Source organism: Balaenoptera ricei, chromosome 6 (genome assembly GCF_028023285.1).
Source record: "Balaenoptera ricei isolate mBalRic1 chromosome 6, mBalRic1.hap2, whole genome shotgun sequence".
NCBI classification, from domain to species: Eukaryota; Metazoa; Chordata; class Mammalia; order Artiodactyla; family Balaenopteridae; genus Balaenoptera; species Balaenoptera ricei.
In genome coordinates, this window is record NC_082644.1 from 50083821 (window position 1) to 50100690 (window position 16870).

The following is a 16870-nucleotide window of genomic DNA, read 5'->3' on the forward strand; positions in this document are numbered from 1 at the left end:
CACTGCATAAGACACAAATACAATTTCACTAGATTCACAACAATCTCTCCTAAAAATTTGTGCTGTTGTGAATATCCCTCGTATTTTCTTTAGAGGGACAGAAAAAGAGAGACAGATGTTACTATTATGCTACATGACCTTAAAGTGCATATGTGTCTCTCAGTTCTATTTGGTTTGAGTTCAGCGTAACACATATGAAAGTTACTCTACCTTATCTCCCATAGTACCTAGTTCAGAGTTAGTGATCAAAAAATTTTGCAAATAAAGAATTTGTCAATCACCAAGTAATTACTGAAAATCATCTGTGCATCATGCATGATGCTTTTGCTCTATGAAGAATAAAAATATACATGATAAGAACCTTGCCTTAAAAATCATATAACCTTGTTGGAAAGACAACAATATTAATATTTCAAATGTTCAGGTGTTTTAAATGTAAGATAAGTTTTAATCCTAAACATAACCATACATGTAATATGGGTCTTTAAGGGTCTTCACTTCTTCCTTTGAGTTTATCATATCACACTTTTATTTCTCATTCATCCTTTCTGTGCCCCTTCATGTCCTTCTGAAAAGCAGATGGTTTTTCCCTTCAGTGAGATTGACTTAAATGGGTATGGAATAAAGTGGAAGATAGAAAAGGTACTATTTAATATTAGAAGACCTACCTAATTAATATAGGTCTTCAATAAAATTTGTGTTCCCAAGTATTTTTCTTGCTCTATATTCAAATTTCTTTTATTGATGGAAGAAAGGGTATCATATGTTTAAAGTGCTAATATATTTTACTGACAAATTTGAGGATGGGAATTCAGATACAGTGTATTTTCAATCACTGAGGAAGCCTTAGCTGGCTACTTCAAACAGCTGGTTTTACCGTTATAATTTTTTACTCCACCAGAAGTGCATCGTATCAGTCCCTTGTTAAAAACTTCACCTGGCTCACTTTCACATAGGACAGGATCCAAGCATTCTATCTTGTCAAAATAAGGCCTTTCACAAATGAGCTTTTATCTACCTTTCCAGTCTCATTTTGGGCGGAGGAAGATGGCAGTTTTCCAGGTTGTCTTTGAGAAAGCAGCCAAAGAGGGTCACTCCTATTTTGGATGAGAATGGACTCCCAACATTTTGGAAATTTATTTAAAAATGGCTTATATCTATACTTAATTCAAAAGAGAGCATTTTAACATCACAATAATAAGCAAGAAAGCTTAGGTGTTATCAAGGAATCAAGAGCACAGAACTGAGCAAATTCTGTAGCCGATTGTTTTTTATTAGAATACAACATGTATCAAAGGAGTAGGAATTCCAGACAGCTCATTACTAAACAGAAAGATGACTAAAGCAGACTGCATTTTATCTAAGTTATCCAGCTGATCAATCAATTCAAATGAGACTTTCTATTACCAGGATATCAGCCAAACTGGCACTCCAATCTCTGATTGATAGATGAGAATAGGATTAATTTGGGGTCATAAGAAAAGAACGAAACAACCATTCCCTTTTTTATTTATAAACCTCTTAAAGAGATGATAGGTCCTTAGACAGTTAAATAAGCAAGCATATCTAGGATATTCTTTTTTAAAATTCCAGATCACTGTTTGTGCTATTCAGGTGATAACAAGCTATCATTTAATGCTCTTTTAATCCTCCAAAAGAATTTAAATTCCCAAAGACTCAATCCCAATCCCAGGATTTATAATCCATGCTAGAATCCATGCTGGTAGCCTCTGCCTTCACTTGTCATACTTGATACTAACAAACCATTTAATGGTCTTTGGGCAACCCATGGCTTTGGCTAGCTTTGTGCCTCCTTATAAGTTCTCTTGCCCCTTTGACTAGCTTGAAGATCCCAGGGATGTTATGTGGCTCTTAAATGGGCAGTCTGAAATGTGCTGCAAGTGACAGATTATGGTCAGGAGCCAGCTGTTCACATATTTGATCAGCCAGCGGGAAATCTTTCAGCAACTCTTAAATAAAAAATACAGGATGGTGTCGATGTTTGGCGACACTGTTTTTAATCTTCACATTTCTCACTGACAGGAGGTAATGGTTATCCATGGGAGACCTGTCACATGACAACAGCTTCTTTACCACCAGGAGAGTCACAGTATGGCCTCCCAAACTACCTTAACAGTCATAGCATTTGGGGCTACTCTTTCTGAAAAGGCTATCTCAGTCCAGAGAGGCTAAAAAAAAGACTGTATTAGTTCTAGAATTTCTTGTATTTCTTTTTGATTTTGAAATAATTATAAAATGCCTTCTCTAATATTAACATTACTATAACCACAGAAATTAAGGCAGAACATAAGGTTGCATTTCTATTCTAATATTCTTTTTTTTTTTTTTAGTTTATTTATTTTTGGCTGTGTTGGGTCTTCGTTTCTATGCGAGGGCTTTCTCCAGTTGCGGGAAGCGGGGGTCACTCTTCATCGCGGTGCGCGGGCCTCTCACTATCGCGGCCTCTCTTGTTGCGGAGCACAAGCTCCAGACGCGCAGGCTCAGTAATTGTGGCTCACGGGCCTAGTTGCTCCGCGGCATGTGGGATCTTCCCAGACCAGGGCTCGAACCCGTGTCCCCTGCATTGGCAGGCAGATTCTCAACCACTGCGCCACCAGGGAAGCCCCTATTCTAATATTCTTAACATTAGACTATAAAGTGAACTGATTTACTGATAGGTCAAATTGATCAAAGGACTATTAGCACCAGACTGACATCTACCATTCCAGTCACCACCTACGGCAAGTAAAACTTTACTTGTGCTGCCAATCAGCGAAAGAATGGGATGGGTTTCATTAGAAGGTCCTATTCTAAGGAATGTGTTATCTTGAATTCTGGAACTGTTCCAGGAATATCTATCACCAATTTATAGAAGGTCCAGAGATGGCTTCATTGTATTCTGCAGTCAATCACTAAAAATCAGTATGTATAATAATAACACAAAGTATCCAGGTACAATGCAAATATAAAGCCAAAACTTGATCAATAATTTTTAAAAAGAAAGCTTCAAAGCAAAGCATTAACATCAGACAAGATCCTAAGAAAAAACAGTCCTTTTCTTTGTGACCACAAACTTGAGCTCTGCTCATTTCTCTTCATGTAGTGATGATGGACTATTAGATATGACATAATTTACAAAGGTCTTTGCCATGTCTATGATAGAGAAGATAATTACAGGAGAGTTTTTTTCTGGTATGTGTGTGTGTGCACACACAAGTATGCATGTTCAGAGGCTCTGTTGTGTAACTGCAACATGCAGACTAAATGTTAAATATACTCCTTTAAACATACAAATCACAGGGCTTCCCTGGTGGCACAGTGGTTGAGAATCTGCCTGCCAATGCAGGGGACACGGGTTCGAGCCCTGGTCTGGGAAGACCCTACATGCCGCGGAGCGACTAGGCCCGTGAGCCACAATTACTGAGCCTGCGCGTCTGGAGCCTGTGCTCCGCAACAAGAGAGGCCGCGATAGTGAGAGGCCCGCGCATCGCGATGAAGAGTGGCCCCCGCTTGCCGCAACTGGAGAAAGCCCTCGCACAGAAACGAAGACCCAACACAGCCATAAATAAATAAATAAATAAATAAATTTAAAATAAATGTGATTTGAAAAACAAAAAACAAAAAAACATACAAATCACATATGACTTCAAGCTTTCCCATGCCCACACAGATATCCCCTCAAAATATCTAAAATTTAGTGTTTCTCAGTCTCAGCACTACTGACATTTTAGACCAGATAATCCTTTGTTGTGAAAGGCTGTCCAGTGTATTGTAAGAGGTTGAGCAACACCTCTAGCCACTACCATTAGATACCAGTAGCCCTCCTTCCCCCACCCCAAGCTGTGACAACCAAAAATGTCTCGTCATTGCCAAACATCCCATGGAGGGCAAAATTACTCCCAGCTGAGAATCACTACTCTAAACTGTTAAAAATTAGTTCCTTCTATTCTTCTACCAGGTGTAGGACAATCCTTGTCCTTAATTCCCCACAGAACAACTGAAACTAAGACATAATTTTTAACGAAACATCATTGAAAGTTTGTAAGTTTAAAATAAAAGCAGCTCAAGAATAATTTAGGACAATTATATGTAGCATTACACAGTCCTCTGATTCTCTTCCTGGGAGTCATCCTGCCAAGCTCCTGTGTGTTTCTCACAAAGGAACCATCTAATCTCCCACCACTAAGCGTGTTCTGAACACATTTACCCTCAAAGGCTCCCAAAGCTCAAAGAGAGGAAGACTTTCTTATCCACCCCTCAACCACCACACCATTCAGAACTGCCCTTTCTCTTCAGGGCAGCTAACTGCCATCAATGAGCACAAGAAGGCTGATGAAGACAGAGACCCCAGCTGGCAATCTCTAAACCCTTTCATGAGCTGTGAATTGAGTCCCAAGTTGAGAGACTAGGACATGAGTTCTCTGACTTCTCCGAAGTATACAATTAAAGATAAAGGTATTATAAGCTACCTATCACCTTCTACCTACCCACTTAGTTGTGGCTTAGGTCTGTGGATAATAATATCCAAACCAATAGTCCATCATCACACTGTTCTGGATTACCCATTCTTTACTAACACAGTGTGTAGGATATTAAGACCCCAGTTCCTTTCTTAGTTTTTAATCCAGCATGAGTGAGTGGAGCTTACAATTCTCTCCATCTGCACTCACCATCTTTCACTAAATTGGGACAAATGAAAAACATCCAAAACTCTGCTTGGACAAGTCATAGTTTGCATATAGCATGGTGCATTCTAAATACATAGAAAGCCAACAAACTTTTCTCTCCACCAAAAAAAAAAAAAAAATAGGAATCCTGAGGGAGCAGACTCACGAATAGCACACCAGTACACTTAACCTCTTAGTCTGACACGTAGGTATTCGTAGTGGTACTTTCCACTCAGGATGAACTGAAGGGTTCCATTCTGAAAGATCAAAACTGCTTGCAGCTTTGAAAACGTGGCTTTTAGAGCCCTAACTTCTTTTTCTTTTTTCTTTTTTTTTTTCTTAACATCTTTATTGGAGTAAAATTGCTTTACAGTGGTGGGTTAGTTTCTGCTTTATAACAAAGTGAATCAATTATACATATACATATGTCCCATATCTCTTCCCTCTTGCGTCTCCCTCCCTCCCATCCTCCCTATCCCACCCCTCTAGGTAGTCACAAAGCACCAAGCTGATCTCCCTGTGCTGTGCAGCTGCTTCCCACTAGCTATCTATTTTACGTTTGGTAGTGTATATATGTCCATGCCACTCTCTCACTTTGTCCCAGCTTACCCTTCCCCCTCCACATATCCTCAAGTCCATTCTCTACACCTGCATCATTTTTTTTTTATTTCTGATATACATTTTAAAGTAATAACTAGAATTATGACTTATAACATTATACCAGAACATATAAGATTCTTAGAAATTTCATGTAATGTCTAAAACATTTATATTAACGTATTTCCATACAAATAACCCAATGAAAGTTTAGTATTAGTTGTTTTGTTTGTTTGTTTGTTTTATACTGCAGGTTCTTGTTAGTCATCAATTTTATACACATCAGTGTATACATGTCAATCCCAATCACCCAATTCAGCACACCACCATCCCCACCCCACCGCAGTTTTCCCCCCTTGGTGTCCATATGTCAAGTCTCTACATCTGTGTCTCAACTTCTGCCCTGCAAACCGGCTCATCTGTACCATTTTTCTAGGTTCCACAAACATGCGTTAATATATGATATTTGTTTTTCTCTTTCTGACTTACTTCACTCTGACAGTCTCTAGATCTATCCATGTCTCAGAAAATGACTCAATTTCGTTCCTTTTTATGGCTGAGTAATATTCCATTGTATATATGTACCACATCTTCTTTAACCATTCGTCTGTCGATGGGCATTTAGGTTGCTTCCATGACCTGGCTATCGTAAATAGTGCTGCAATGAACATTGGGGTGCATGTGTCTTTTTTTTTTTTTTTTTTTTTTTTTTTTTTGAATGTTTGAAAAAGCTTTTATTTTTTAAAAAAGCTTTTTGAGATATAACTTACATACCACACATTCACCCATTTAAAGTATATAGTTCAATGTTTTTTCGTATATTTACAGAGTTTTGCAACTATCACCACAATCCAGTTGAGAACATTTCATCACTCCTAAATAAAGTCCATGCTCATTAGCAGTCATGCCCCATTCCACCAACCCCCTTGGCCTTAAGTAATCTAATCTGCACTCTGCCTCTATAGATTTGGCTATTCTGCAAATTTCATTAAATGGAATCATACAATATGTGGTATTTTGTGACTGGCATCTTTCACTTAACATAATGTTTTCAAGGTTTGTCCAAGTTGTAGCACATGTCAGTACTTCATTCTTTTATGGAAAGAAATTACACTACTACATCTAGTAGTGTAATTGTGGGGTCATATAGTAACTATTTTTAACATTTTGAGAAACTGCCAGGAAACTATTTTCTAATGTGGCTGCATCATTTTACGTTTCTACCAGCAGCATATGAGGGTTCAAATTTCTCCACATCTTCACCAACCTTTGCTAGATCTTTTTGATAATAGCCATCTTGGGGGGTGTGAAGTGATATCTGATTATGGTTTTGACTTGCATTTCCCTGATGGCTAATGATGTTGATTATCTTCTCATGTGCTTATTAGTCATTTGTGTATATTTTTGGAGAAATGTTTATTCAGATCCTTTGCCTATTTTTATTTATTTTTTTTTTCTTGGTTCAGCCAGGTGCTGTGTTATGTTCTTCTTCCTGCTTTTTTTTTTTTTTTTTGCCCAGTTACAGCTGTGATGTGTATTACTCCACATTCTTTTTTTTTTTTTTTTTTTTTTTTCACACACACACACACTGTATTTTATTTTTACAAGAGATAAATCGACTGACACCAAGCATTGTACATGGATGACCACAACAAAAGCAACAATGATTGCAATTACCAAACATGAAACACACTCATACTATGTCATAGTATTGACATTCAGTCCAGTAATCCTCCACTGTAACAGCTCCTTTACTTTGCAGTGAAAATTGATTTGTATATTCTTTGCCTCTGAGTCCTTGTGGAATTTTTTTTTTTTTTTTTTTTAAATTCAGACAGAAAGTCACAAAAATTATACTCATCCTCATCAGTTCACTCAGTCCCATGTAATTAATTTTTTTTTTTCATCTTGATCTTTTGTTAGCACTTTTATGAGTTCATCAGTTTTTCATTAGAGTTCTGAAAATGCTTATTCATTCAGTTCAGCAGTACAGTCCGTTACCAGAAACCTGTACTTGTCAGAGTCTTTTCCATGTATTTCTTGAAGATGAAACCCTTTTATAGGAACATATTTGCAAAATCACCAGAGTACACCCAGAACTGTCTGTAAATGACAAAAGACTTAAAAATGACCACGGTTAAAGATTTGATGACAGTTCATAATAATGCAGTTGACAAGAAAATTAGTTATTTCTGAGATATACATTTTAAAGTAATAACTAGGATTATTACTTATAACATTATACCAGAACATCTAAGATTTTTAGAAATTTCATGTAATGTCTGAAACATTTATATTAACATATTTCCATACATATTTCCATACAAGTACAAATATAAGATTTTTAGAAATTTCATGTAATGTCTGAAACATTTATATTAACATATTTCCATACATATTTCCATACAAATACAAATATGATTTTTAGAAATTTCATGTAATGTCTGAAACATTTATATTAACATATTTCCATACATATTTCCATACAAATACAAATATAAGATTTTTAGAAATTTCATGTAATGTCTGAAACATTTATATTAACATGTTTCCATACAAATAACCCAATGAAAGTTTAGTATTAGTTGTTTGTTTTTTTATACTGCAGGTTCTTATTAGGCATCAGTTTTATACACATCAGTGTATACATGTCAATCCCAATCACCCAATTCAGCACACCACCATCCCCACCCCACCGCAGTTTTCCCCCCTTGGTGTCCATATGTCAAGTCTCTACATCTGTGTCTCAACTTCTGCCCTGCAAACCGGCTCATCTGTACCATTTTTCTAGGTTCCACAAACATGCGTTAATATATGATATTTGTTTTTCTCTTTCTGACTTACTTCACTCTGACAGTCTCTAGATCTATCCATGTCTCAGAAAATGACTCAATTTCGTTCCTTTTTATGGCTGAGTAATATTCCATTGTATATATGTACCACATCTTCTTTAACCATTCGTCTGTCGATGGGCATTTAGGTTGCTTCCATGACCTGGCTATCGTAAATAGTGCTGCAATGAACATTGGGGTGCATGTGTCTTTTTGAATTATGGTTTTCTCTGGGTATACGCCCAGTAGTGGGATTACTGGATCATATGGTAAATCTATTATTAGTTTTTTAAGGAACCTCCATACTGTTCTCCATAGTGGCTGTATCAATTTACATTCCCACCAACAGTACAAGAGGGTTCCCTTTTCTCCACACCCTCTCCAGCATTTGTTGTTTGTAGATTTTCTGATGATGCCCATTCTAACTGGTGTGAGGTGATACCTCATTGTAGTTTTGATTTGCATTTCTCTAATAATTAGTGATGTTGAGCAGCTTTTCATGTGCTTCTTGGCCATTTGTATGTCTTCTTTGGAGAAATGTCTATTTAGGTCTTCTGCCCATTTTTGGATTGGGGTGTTTGTTTCTTTAACATTGAGCTGCATGAGCTGCTTGTAAATCTTGGAGATTAATCCTTTGTCAGTTGCTTCATTTGCAAATATTTTCTCCCATTCTGAGGGTTGTCTTTTCATCTTGTTCATGGTTTCCTTTGCTTTGCAAAAGCTTTGAAGTTTCATTAGGTCCCACTTGTTTATTTTTGTTTTTATTTCCATTACTCTAGGAGGTGGATCAAAAAAGATCTTGCTGTGATTTACGTCAAAGAGTGTTCTTCCTATGTTTTCTTCTAAGAGTTTTATAGTGTCCGGTCTTACATTTATTTTTTTTTTTTTTTTTTCTTTTTTTTTTTTTGGAATGTAGGTTCCGGGTTTTTTTTTTTTTTTAAGACATTATTTATTTATTTTTTTTTTTTTAATTTTTTTTTTATAACTACTTTATTTATTTATTTATTTATTTATTGGCTGTGTTGGGTCTTCGGTTCGTGCGAGGGCTTTCTCCAGTTGCGGCAAGCGGGGGCCACTCTTCATCGCGGTGCGGGGACCGCTCTTCATCGCGGTGCGCGGGCCTTTCACTATCGCGGCCCCTCCCGTTGCGGGGCACAGGCTCCAGACGCGCAGGCTCAGTAGTTGTGGCTCACGGGCCCAGCTACTCCGTGGCATGTGGGATCTTCCCAGACCAGGGCTCGAACCTGTGTCCCCTGCATTAGCAGGCAGATTCTCAACCACTGCGCCACCAGGGAAGCCCCGGTCTTACATTTAGGTCTTGAATCCATTTTGAGTTTATTTTTGTGTATGGTGTTAGGGAGTGCTCTAATTTCATTCTTTTACATGTAGCTGTCCAGTTTTCCCAGCACCACTTATTGAAGAGACTGTCTTTTCTCCATTGTATATCTTTGCCTCCTTTGTCATAGATTAGTTGACCATAGGTGCATGGGTTTATCTCTGGGCTTTCTATCCTGTCCCACTGATCTATGTTTCTGTTTTTGTGCCAGTACCATATTGTCTTGATTACTGTAGCTTTGTAGTATAGTCTGAAGTCAGGGAGTCTGATTCCTCCAGCTCCGTTTTCTTCCCTCAAGACTGCTTTGGCTATTCGGGGTCTTTTGTGTCGCCATACAAATTTTAAGATGATTTGTTCTAGTTCCGTAAAAAATGCCATTGGTAATTTGATAGGGATTGCATTGAATCTGTAGATTGCTTTGGGTAGTATAGTCATTTTCACAATATTGATTCTTCCAATCCAAGAACATGGTATATCTCTCCACCTGTTGGTATCAGCTTTAATTTCTTTCATCAGAGCCTTATAGTTTTCTGCATACAGGTCTTTTCTCTACCTAGGTAGGTTTATTCCTAGATATTTTATTATTTTTGTTGCAATGGTAAATGGGAGTGTTTCCATAATTTCTCTTTCAGATTTTTCATCATTGGTGTATAGGAATGCAAGAGATTTCTGTGCATTAATTTTGTATCCTGCAACTTTACCAAATTCATTGATTAGCTCTAGTAGTTTTCTGGTGGCATTTTTAGGATTCTCTATGTAGAGTATCATGTCATCTGCAAACAGTGACAGTTTTATTTCTTCTTTTCCAATTTGTATTTCTTTTATTTCTTTTTCTTCTCTGAATGCCGTGGCTAGGACTTCCAAAACTATGTTGAATAATAGTGGTGAGAGTGGACATCCTTGTCTCGTTCCTGATCTTAGAGGAAATGCTTCCAGTTTTTCACCATTGAGAATGATGTTTGCTATGGGTTTGTCGTATATGGCCTTTATTATGTTGAGGAAAGTTCCCTCTATGCCCACTCTCTGGAGAGTTTTTATCATACATGGGTGTTGAATTTTGTCAAAAGCTTTTTCTGCATCTATTGAGATGATCATACGGTTTTTATTCTTCAATTTGTTAATATGGTGTATCACATTGATTGATTTGCATATACTGAAGAATCCTTGCATCCCTGTGATAAATCCCACTTGATCGTGATGTATGATCCTTTTAATGCATTGTTGGATTCTCTTTGCCCATATTTTGTTGAGGATTTTTGCATCTATATTCATCAGTGATATTGGTCTGTAATTTTCTTTTTTTGTAGTATCTTTGTCTGGTTTTGGTATCAGGGTGAAGGTGGCCTAATAGAACGAGTTTGGGAGTGTTCCTTCCTCTGCAATTTTTTATTTTTTTAATTTTTTATTTATTATTTATTTATTATTTTTATTTTTGGCTGTGTTGGGTCTTCGTTTCTGTGCAAGGGCTTTCTCCAGTTGCGGCGAGTGGGGGCCACTCTTCATCGCGGTGCGCGGGCCTCTATCGCGGCCTCTCTTGTTGCGGAGCAGAGGCTCCAGACGCTCAGGCTCAGTAGTTGTGGCTCACGGGCCCAGTTGCTCCGTGGCATGTGGGATCTTCCCAGACCAGGGCTCGAACCGGTGTCCCCTGCATTGGCAGGCAGATTCTCAACCACTGCGCCACCAGGGAAGCCCCCCCTCTGCAATTTTTTGGAAGAGTTTGAGAAGGATGGGTGTTAGCTCTTCTCTAAATGTTTGATAGAATTCACCTGTGAAGCCATCTGGTCCTGGACTTTTGTTTGTTGGAAGATTTTTAATCACAGTTGCAATTTCATTACTTGTGATTGGTCTGTTCATATTTTCTGTTTCTTCCTGGTTCAGTCTTGGAAGGTTATACCTTTCTAAGATTTTGTCCATTTCTTCCAGGTTGTCCATTTTATTGGCATAGAGTTGCTTGTAGTAGTCTCTTACGATGCTTTGTATTTCTGCGGTGTCTGTTGTAACTTCTCCTTTTTCATTTCTAATTTTATTGATTTGAGTCCTCTCCCTCTTTTTCTTCATGAGTCTGGCTAATGGCCTATCAATTTTATTTATCTTCTCAAAGAACCAGCTTTTAGTTTTATTGATCTTTGCTATTGTTTTCTTTGTTTCTATTTCATTTAATTCTGCTCTGATCTTTATGATTTCTTTCCTTCTGCTAACTTTGGGTTTTGTTTGTTCTTCTTTCTCTAGTTCCTTAAGGTGTAAGGTTAGATGGTTTACTTGAGATTTTTCTTGTTTCTTTAGGTAGGCTAGTATAGCTATAAACTTCCCTCTTAGAACTGCTTTTGCTGCATCCCATAGGTTTTGGATCATCGTGTGTTCATTGTCATTTTTCTCTAGGTATTTTTTGATTTCCTCTTTGATTTCTTCAGTGATCTCTTGGTTATTTAGTAACGCATTGTTTAGCCTCCATGTGTTTGTGTTTTTTACGCTTTTTTCCCTGTAATTCATTTCTAATCTCATAGCATTGTGGTCAGAAAAGATGCTTGATATGATTTCGATTTTCTTAAATTTACTGAGGCTTGATTTGTGACCCAAGATGTGATCTATCCTGGAGAATGTTCTGTGCACACTTGAGAAGAAAGTGTTATCTGCTGTTTTTGGATGGAATGTCCTATAAATATCAATTAAATCTATCTGGTCTATTGTGTCATTTAAAGCTTCTGTTTCCTTATTAATTTTCATTTTGGATGATCTGTCCATTGGTGTAAGTGAGGTGTTAAAGTCCCCCACTATTACTGTCTTACTGTCAATTTCCTCTTTTATAGCTGTTAGCAGTTGCCTTATGTATTGAGGTGCTCCTGTGTTGGGTGCATATATATTTATAATTCTTATATCTTCTTCTTGGATTGATCCCTGGATCATTATGTAGTGTCCTTCCTTGTCTCTTGTAACATTCTTTATTTTAAAGTCTATTTTATCTGATATGAGTATAGCTACTCCAGCTTTCTTTTGATTTCCATTTGCATGGAATATCTTTTTCCATCCCCTCACTTTCAGTCTGTATGTGTCCCTAGGTCTGAAGTGGGTCTCTTGTAGACAGCATATATATGGGTCTTGTCTTTGTATCCATTCAGCAAGCCTGTGTCTTTTGGTTGGAGCATTTAATCCATTCACGTTTAAGGTAATTATCGATATGTATGTTCCTATGACCATTTTCTTAATTGTTTTGGGTTTGTTTTTGTAGGTCCTTTTCTTCTCTTGTGTTTCCCACTTAGAGAAGTTCCTTTAGCATTTGTTGTAGGGCTGGTTTGGTGGTGCTGAATTCTCTTAGCTTTTGCTTGTCTGTAAAGCTTTTGATTTCTCCATCGAATCTGAATGAGATCCTTGCCGGGTAGAGTAATCTTGGTTGTAGGTTCTTCCCTTTCATCACTTTAAGTATATCATGCCACTCCCTTCTGGCTTGTAGAGTTTCTGCTGAGAAATCAGCTGTTAACCTTATGGGAGTTTCCTTGTATGTTATTTGTCGTTTTTCCCTTGCTGCTTTCAATAATTTTTCTTTGTCTTTAATTTTTGGCAATTTGATTACTATGTGTCTCGGCGTGTTTCTCCTTGGGTTTATCCTGTATGGGACTCTCTGCGCTTCCTGGACTTGGGTGGCTATTTCCTTTCCCATGTTAGGGAAATTTTCGATTCTAATCTCTTCAAATATTTTCTCTGGTCCTTTCTCTCTCTCTTCTCCTTCTGGGACCCTTATAATGCGAATGTTGTTGCGTTTAATGTTGTCCCAGAGGTCTCTTAGGCTGTCTTCATTTCTTTTCATTCTTTTTTCTTTAGTCTGTTCCGCAGCAGTGAATTCCACCATTCTGTCTTCCAGGTCACTTATCCGTTCTTCTGCCTCAGTTATTCTGCTGTTGATTCCTTCTAGTGTAGTTTTCATTTCAGTTATTGTATTGTTCATCTCTGTTTGTTTGTTCTTTAATTCTTCTAGGTCTTTGTTAAACATTTCTTGCATCTTCTCGATCTTTGCCCCCATTCTTATTCTTAGGTCCTGGATCATCTTCACTATCATTATTCTGAATTGTTTTTCTGGAAGGTTGCCTATATCCACTTCATTTAGCTGTTTTTCTGGGGTTTTATCTTGTTCCTTCATCTGCTACATAGCCCTCTGCCTTTCCATCTTGTCTATCTTTCTGTGAATGCGGTTTTTGTTCCACAGGCTGCAGGATTATAGTTTTTCTTGCTTCTGCTGTCTGCCCTCTGGTGGTTGAGGATATCTAAGAGGCTTGATGGGAGGCTCTGGTGGTGGGTAGAGCTGACTGTTGCTGTGGTGGTCAGACCTCAGTAAAATTTTAATCCACTTGACTGTTGATGGGTAGGGCTGGGTTCCCTCCCTGTTGGTTGTTTTGCCTGAGGCAACCCAACACTGGAGCCTACCTGGGCTCTTTGGTGGGGCTAATGACAGACTCTGGGAGGGCTCATGCCAAAGAGTACTTCCCAGAACTTCTGCTGCCAATGTCCTTGTCCCCAGGGTGAAAGAGAGCCAATCCCGCCTCTGCCGGAGACCTTCCAACACTAGCAGGTAGGTCTGGTTCAGTCTCCCCCGAGGTCACTGCTCCTTCCCCTGGGTCCCGATGCGCACACAATTTTGTGTGCACCCTCCAAGAGTGGGGTCTCTGTTTCCCCCAGTCCTGTCGAAGTCCTGCAATCAATTCCCACTAGGCTTCAAAGTCTGATTCTCTATGAATTCCTCCTCCCGTTGCCAGACTCCCAGGTTGGGAAGCCTGACGTGGGGCTCCGAACCTTCACTCCAGTGGGTGGACTTCTGTGGTATAAGTGTTCGCCAGTCTGTGAGTCACCCACCCACCAGTTATGAGATTTGATTTTACTCTGATTGCGCCCCTCCTACCGTCTCATTGTGGCTTCTCCTTTGTCTTTCGATGAGAGGGTGTTAGAACACATCCCTGGACCCAGGGCAGTATGAAGTGTATTATGGATAGACCCGAGGACTCAGCAGGCCCGTAACTTTGGTCTGTTCTCTCCTGTCTCTACACCTGCATCTTTATTCCTGTCCTGCCCCTAGGTTCTTCAGAACCATTTCTTTCTTTTTTTTTTTTTTAGATTCCATATATATGTGTTAGCATACGGTATTTGTTTTTCTCTTTCTGACTTACATCACTCTGTATGACAGACTCTAGGTCCATCCACCTCACTACAAATAACTCAATTTCGTTTCTTTTTATGGTCGAGTAATATTCCACTGTATATATCTGCCACATCTTCTTTATACATTCATCTGTTGATGGACACTTAGGTTGCTTCCATGTCCTGGCTATTGTAAATAGAACTGCAATGAACATTTTGGTACATGACTCTTTTTGAATTATGGTTTTCTCAGGGTATCTGCCCAGTAGTGGGATTGCTGGGTCGTATGGTAGTTCTATTTTTAGTTTTTTAAGGACCGCCCCCCCAATACTGTTCTCCATAGTGGCTGTATCAATTCACATTCCTACCAACAGTGCAAGAGGGTTCCCTTTGCTCCACACCCTCTCCAGCATTTATTCTTTGTAGATTTTTTGAAGATGGCCATTCTGACCGGTGTGAGGTGATATCTCATTGTAGTTTTGATTTGCATTTCTCTAATGATTAGTGATTTTGAGCATCCTTTCATGTGTTTGTTGGCAATCTGTATATCTTCTTTGGAAAAATGTCTATTTAGGTCTTCTGCCCATTTTTGGATTAGGTTGTTTGTTTTTTGGATATTAAGCTGCACGAGCTGCTTGTAAATTTTGGAGATTAATCCTTTGTCAGTTGCTTCATTTGTAAATATTTACTCCCATTCTGAGGGTTGTCTTTTTGTCTTGTTTATGATTTCCTTTGCTGTGCAAAAGCTTTGAAGTTTCATTAGGTCCCATTTGTTTATTTATTTTTTTATTTCCATTGCTCTAGGAGGTGGGTCAAAAAGGATCTTGCTGTGATTTATGTCATAGAGTGTTCTTCCTATGTTTTCCTCTAAGAGTTTGATAGTGTCTGGCCTTACATTTAGGTCTTTAATCCATTTTGAGTTTATTTTTGTGTATGGTGTTAGGGAGTGTTCTGATTTCATTCTTTTACATGAAGCTGTCCAGTTTTACCAGCACCACTTATTGAAGAGGCTGTCTTTTCTCCACTGTATATTCTTGCTTCCTTTATCAAAGATAAGGTGACCATATGTGTGTGGGTTTATCTCTGGAACTTCTATCCTGTTCCATTGATCTATATTTCTGTTTTTGTGCCAGTGCCATACGGTTTGGATTACTGTAGCTTTGTAGTATAGTCTGAAATCTGGGAGCCTGATTCCTCCAGCTCCGTTTTTCTTTCTCAGGATTGCTTTGGCTATTTGAGGTCTTTTGCGTTTCCATACTAATTGTGAAATTTTTTGTTCTAGTTCTGTGAAAAATGCCAGTGGTAGTTTGATAGGGATTGCATTGAATCTGTAGATTGCTTTGGGTAGTAGAGTCATTTTCACAATGTTGATTCTTCCAATCCAAGAACATGGTATATCTCTCCATCTATTTGTATCATCTTTAATTTCTTTCATCAGTGTCTTATAGTTTTCTGCAGACAGGTCTTTTGTCTCCTTAGGTAGGTTTATTCCTAGCTATTTTATTCTTTTTGTTGCAGTGCTAAATGGGAGTGTTTCCTTAATTTCTCTTTCAGAGTTTTCATCACTAGTGTATAGGAATGCAAGAGATTTCTGTGCATTAATTTTGTATCCTGCTACTTTACCAAATTCATTGATTAGCTCTAGAGTTTTCTGGTAGCATCTTTAGGATTCTCTATGTATAGTATCATGTCATCTGCAAACAGTGACAGTTTTACTTCTTCTTTTCTGATTTGTATTTCTTTTTCTTCTCTGATTGCTTTGGCTAAAACTTCCAAAACTATGTTGAATAATAGTGGTGAGAGTGGGCAACCTTGTCTTGTTCCTGATCTTAGTGGAAATGGTTTCAGTTTTTCACCATTGAGGACGATGTTGGCTGTGGGTTTGTCATATATGGCCTTTATTATGTTGAGGTAAGTTCCCTCTATGCCTACTTTCAGCAGGGTTTTTATAATAAATGGGTGTTGAATTTTGTCGAAAGCTTTCTCTGCATCTGTTGAGATGATCATATGGTTTTTCTCCTTCAATTTGTTAATATGGTGTATCACATTGATTGATTTGTGTATATTGAAGAATCCTTGCATTCCTGGGATAAACCCCACTTGATCGTGGTGTATGATCCTTTTAATGTGCTGTTGGATTCTGTTTGCTAGTATTTTGTTGAGGATTTTTGCATCTATGCTCATCAGTCATATTGGCCTGTAGTTTTCTTTCTTTGTGACATCTTTGTCTGGTTTTGGTATCAGGGTGATGGTGGCCTCGTAGAATGAGTTGGGGAGTGTTCCTCCCTCTGCAATATTTTGGAAGAGTTTGAGAA